The 5,519-nt window shown below is 42.5% G+C and overlaps 1 long non-coding RNA gene across 1 annotated transcript in view; it reads left to right on the top strand.

The window, feature by feature from the left end:
* Positions 1 to 5,260, top strand: part of LOC109291266 — a 69,765-nt gene extending 64,505 nt beyond the window's left edge. The window contains exon 4 of the long non-coding RNA XR_002095793.1: positions 4,725 to 5,260. This is a non-coding gene — a long non-coding RNA (uncharacterized LOC109291266). The remainder of the gene's footprint in view (positions 1 to 4,724) is intronic.
* The last annotated feature ends 259 nt before the right edge of the window (positions 5,261 to 5,519 follow it).

Genomic DNA, 5,519 nt, shown 5'->3' with positions numbered 1-5,519 from the left:
ATGTGTTATGGCAGGGGTTGTCAACCAGGGGTATGTGAAGAGCACTGCCACCCACTACCCTGTGCTGCCACCTCCCAGGAGCAGGGCCGGGGCAGCGGGGTGAGGGCAGTGGCTCCTCTCTGCGGGCCACACAGGTGCTGGCACTACTGCATGCAAGCCCCCCCACCCCGGCATTCGGCTGCCACCACCCCCGTGCTCTGTGTCTGGCCACTGCCACCCGTGCCCCCCCGCTCCCTGCTCCATCAGAAGTGTACCCAGAAGAGGTACACTACTTAAAAATATTGAAAACCCAATGTATGGCTCCAGGCACTTGTGTAAATACAGCGCCCAGGAGCAATAAACTCTAGTGCGAACTGTACCACACTTTACTGTGCTGCACTAATTTCACATGCACTGAAACTATATTGCTTGGTCTTGTGACCCTCACTAAATTACTTAGGTACATTCTCAGTTTTCCTGCTTCAAAATATACTTCTTTTTGGCATTCCTTTTATGCAGAGTAAACATGGTCTGATTCTACTTTTGTTTCCACTGGTTTCCTAGCAGTAGAACTCTACTGGCTTCAGTAGTGTTAATTCTGATTTCTGCTTGTGTCAGTGACATGCAAACGGAGCCTACTGTCTTCGTAGCTTTTTTGTCTTGTTTGGTTTGCATATTTAACTGAACAAATCATCATCATAAAAATGGTGATGGCAAGCTTTTCTGATGATTCAGTTCAGCAAACCATGCACTTTTCAAACAATGCAGACGTAGACACTACTGATTCATTATCTTAAAACAGCCATGAAAATTAAACTTAAGGGATCTAAGGCCCAGCAGTATCACTGAATAAACATTCAGCAATAATAATGTGTTGGATCAATTAGTGCCACTGCTAACTTAATTCTACTTCAGGATACCAAGAATCACAGACACCTCCTTCCTACTTTAATTGCTCTTTTTAATTTGTTTGCTCTTGTAACACAATACTTTGGACTATAAGAGGGACCAAAAGGTTTCAAACAGTTCATTCCCCAGAACAAGCCAAGAAATGCAGAAAAGGCACAAACACATTGAATATCCATTGTGAACAGCAGCTAGCTTTTTGCTTCTTTTTAATTACAAGTTGCTGACTTTTGCATGGATGGTTATGAAGCACACTTGAATTGAGTCTGTAGTTCAAATTCTTCAGTTTGTGTAAGGGAAATACTCCTGCTTACTTTAGACAACATAAAATGACCTGTGTTTAGCATCTTAAATTAAATGGATAAATAGTCATGACATTAAAAGGTAGTTAGCTGTTATAGCCTGTCTTTAGGCAGAAGGCAGAACAGGGTGGTACCTTTATAGATTAAGTCATTCAAAGAGACATGAGCTTTCATGTTACGAGGTTGGATGTATCCTGCAAAAGCTTATGAGTCTCTGAACAAGTTAGTCTATAAGGTGCCACCCTGCCCTTTGATGATTAGGTACAAGTCTGAGTGGTGTGCTATGGTGTGTGCCAGTTGGTAACAAGATACTAGAGCTGAACTGAATTTAACTGGTGCATGTATGACCCAGTTCATTGGTGCATCAAAGTATCCTTTGCATATTTTCAAAGCGAACACTTGTGCTAGGAACTCATTGTCATTAGGCAGCCCTAGCAGGTGAGCCTTGTTAAGCTTGTGTCCTCCTGTAACTATTGCACAATTACAGGATACTGAATGTGTTGAAATTGGATGAGTTTGTCAATATTGAAGCACTCTGTTTAAACTCTAAATCTATAGGATTTAATCTTCTGGCCCGTATTCTTCTTTTGTATGGCATCAGATATCAACTTCCAAATATATGAACCCCTGTCTGGTATTATCGCTCAATGTGCAGATTCCATCTACCCTGTCTGGACTTTTATAGTGATTGCACCTTTCGATTAATTGCTGTGCTCTTTGATGGACTCTGCATTCACATAGGAGGCTGTCCAAGATGTTCATCTTGTGAAGTGTTGTTTTGAAGCATCCATATCCAGATCTCAGTCTGTTCAACTTTGGTGTTGTGCTACACAATAAAGTGTTCAATTGTCCCACGGGAGGGGCGAGACTCACACTGAGGCCTCGGTATATGGGAGATACTAGCCTGGTAGGGGCTGATAATGGGCTCAACTTACCTGCAGGCACAGGATTCCTGGAGACGGAGCAGTGAGTGCAGCCACAGCCCCATTTTAAATGTATGTGCTCCCTGCTTGTGGGCGGACATGCAGGGAGTGATGCAATAAAACCATGCCCAGAACATGGGAGAGGGGGAGCAGCTGAGCTGAGCTTACCTGAGGGCAGTGTGTCATCCATTTCACTGGAACTTCCCTTCCTATTTTTTTTTGTTGGTCTTTTCAACCAAGACACGGTGTGTGAGTAGAAAGGGATTGCCTTTCAGGAAAATGTTCCAGGCACCCAGCAGAGAATGCAACCTGAGTGTTAAGCCTAAACCAGGTGGTCGTGTTAGTTGCCACCTGTAACACTACCCTGACTGGGTACAAACTTGACCCACGTTTCTCTATCAAGGTTGTTCCCAGTGAGGGACTCATTTGGTGTTGATATAAAATGCTATAGGAATAGATCTGACCTTTCTCAGTGGTTGGCCCACTCCATTGCTGCGCATAGGTTTTGTTCAGCAACCCAGTCTCTTCCAGGAGCTTGTGGGCTTCATGTAGAAATGGCTTATCACTTTTAAGCCTCTTAAGTCTCCATTTGGATCTGAAATTAGCAGTTGATGGAGCAGGTGACTTTTGTCATCCCTTGCTTCTACTGCTGGTGATGATGATAGGGTCTGTCTTCTTATGTCACTTGGTCTGATGCCTGAGAGTACAGGGAGTACATCTGTGTGTGTGTAAGTTGTGCAGCCAGTTATGAGTTAAGTACAGTGTTGGGCTTTTTAGTGTGAAAACTTCTGGACCACATGGGAGCACAATATTCTGCTGGGGCATATGCCATTGCGAGTGCAGCGGATCTGAGCACTTTGAACTTGGCACCTCATGTCATGCTGGCTAAACATCTTAAGTCAGCTACCTGTGCAGAGACTTTACTTCAGACCTTCTGAATATTTACTTGTGAGGGAATGGTCTAATGCAGGGGTGTCCAACCTTTTTGAATGTGGGGCTGGATCATGAACTTTTTATCACTCAGTGGGCTGGCCAAAGGACCCCCCCCCCACATTAGGAAGCTGCTGGGGGGGTGGGGGGGGGACAAGGGGGGGGAACAAAAGTAAACAGTGTTTACTTTCGTTTCCCATTGCAGCACCTTGGGCCTCAGAAAATGGCTTGGCGGGCCACATGGTGGCCTGTGGGCCATGTGTTGGACAAGCCTGGTCTAATGTGACTCCTAGTTTGGTTGGGGTATGCTTGTGGGGAAGGATGTGGTGCCTACTTTGAAATTCAGAGTACTTTTGTCCAGGTGGAAGAGTGGTGATACTAATTTACTGTTGCTAACCCTTGGGGGAACTCCATTCGTCAGGGTTTGTGCTCTGCTTTTTTCTTCATGACTAGTAGTGAGTTTGCATGATCTGCTGGAAATCATGTTCATGATGAAAGCACATAGCTTGCAGTCTGGTATCATGGACTGCAGTTTACATTTGAGGCCTTGATACCATACAGTGTCATAGTGGCTGTAAGGTCAAAAAAGACCATGCCTGTTTTCTGCCTTATTTCAAATCCTTTTTCTATGTTGGATGTAAGTAATGTAACTTGTTCAGTGGTACACCACTTTTTCCAAAAGCCAGCTTGTTCTTTTGGGAGGTGGAGATCAATTATGTTCTATTCAGGATTATGTGCTACGTGAGTTTGTATGTAATGCAGAATAGTGGGGTAGGTTGGTAGCTCTTTGGATCCTCTGGTGGTTTACTGGGTTTCAGAATAGCAATGATGTCAGCTTTTTTCCCCAAAATTTTGGAAGTCTGTGGCTTTGTAGGCATTACATGCATTTCTGAAGGCATTTTTTCACTGTGGTTCTGAGCTTGATATTTTTCTGGCCCATAATGGAATATCAGTATGAAATAGGAATGACTGGAGTAGGAAGTTCTCCCACTGAAATTACAGGAAAAAATTGAAGTAGACAAAACATAATTACTCAGGATGGAATTGGGTCTGTAAACTGTAAAGATGGACCATGAAACAAAGTTAGTGCCTTACTTCTACATCAGATTTAGAACATACCCTCAGCCCAGCACTCCACAGCATAGCAATGGTGAAACTTTACTGTTATCCCACTTGAAACACTCTTTATCCCTGGTGGGTTCTTTTTTTTTACTTTTATGACTTGTTCTGGTGACTGGTATATTCCTTTCTGTCTCTTGGTAGCTCACCTGGAACATTTGGATTTACCTGGACAAAACAATGGACAATATATGGCAGAAACGCCCCCCAGCACAAAGGAGAAGGATTCTATCCCACTCTCGCTCTGAACTTTCAAATTGCAGGACTTATAGCATCATAATAATTGTACAATCCTTAAGTAGCCATGGATTTCTTGCAGTTAATACTTTAGGTGTATTCATATTCTCTAAGATACAGTATTTTGACTTTTTATGCTTATGACTAAGTCATACAGTATAATATGGATGGTGCCCAGAAATGTTGAGAGTTTGCATATCCTGTTTCTTTTGGTTCATGGCACGTACCACTGCCACAGATCCTGCAAATCTTGGATTGGACTATTCAGTCACTTGACACACTGCAAACCATCTGCGCCATGGGCTGCAATATCCACTGTCTCTTGCAGATGAAAGGATGCCAATCAATTCTTCTGGAAAAAGACACTGAAAGGCACAGGCAAATCTCATACACAAGTAAGTGTATTTGCACCTATTTTTCCTCTCAACTTGAATATATAAAGGCTGTTTAAAAATATATAATGTACTCTTTGCCCTGAAGTTTTCATTATAATTCATCGAGTGCATAGTCTATCTTCATTGCCCAATCATTTGTCATTTATTCATTGTTGTTTCTTTACCCAGAAGGATGCAACATAATTTTGGAAACAGAAGCATTAAATTAGAGATGGAAGATACAGATTGTAATATTAAAAATGTGTTCTCCTACTGTGGCCTAATTTGCCTTTTTCTTTTTACGCTGGTAATATATCTGAACCCATACTGTGAGCACAGTGTAATAAGTTTCTAAGCATTTGGCGTCTGTTATAGACAAACTGTTGGATTCTTTGCCACTTCAAACAGCAAAGCTAATTAAAAGATTGATGGTATTCTTGTCTAGATTTGTGGTATGGAGATTCACTTGGAAATAAACCTAAGCAGATATAATTTTGCAGCATGAGCACATAAATTATATTCAAGTTAAAAAGGTATCTTGTTTAGCATATGACTTAATTCAGAACATTTGTTTCTCCCACCCTCTCTCACATACTCAAGATCTGGGGCCAGTCATATTCATGGTGGTCTTAACCCTTTATTTGAGCCTCTGGGATTTGAACCTCAGCCTTCCATGCCCATAGGTGGATGCCTAGACCACAGCATTTAGGGGCAGTAGACAAACCACCAGCCCCAACTCAGCGTAGGCC

The sequence above is a fragment of the Gavialis gangeticus genome, unplaced genomic scaffold (genome assembly GCF_001723915.1).
Source record: "Gavialis gangeticus isolate Ggan-Ray unplaced genomic scaffold, GavGan_comp1, whole genome shotgun sequence".
In the NCBI taxonomy this organism is placed as follows: domain Eukaryota; kingdom Metazoa; phylum Chordata; order Crocodylia; family Gavialidae; genus Gavialis; species Gavialis gangeticus.
The sequence above is the reverse complement of the archived record's forward strand: the minus strand, read 5'-3'. Positions and strand labels throughout refer to the sequence as shown.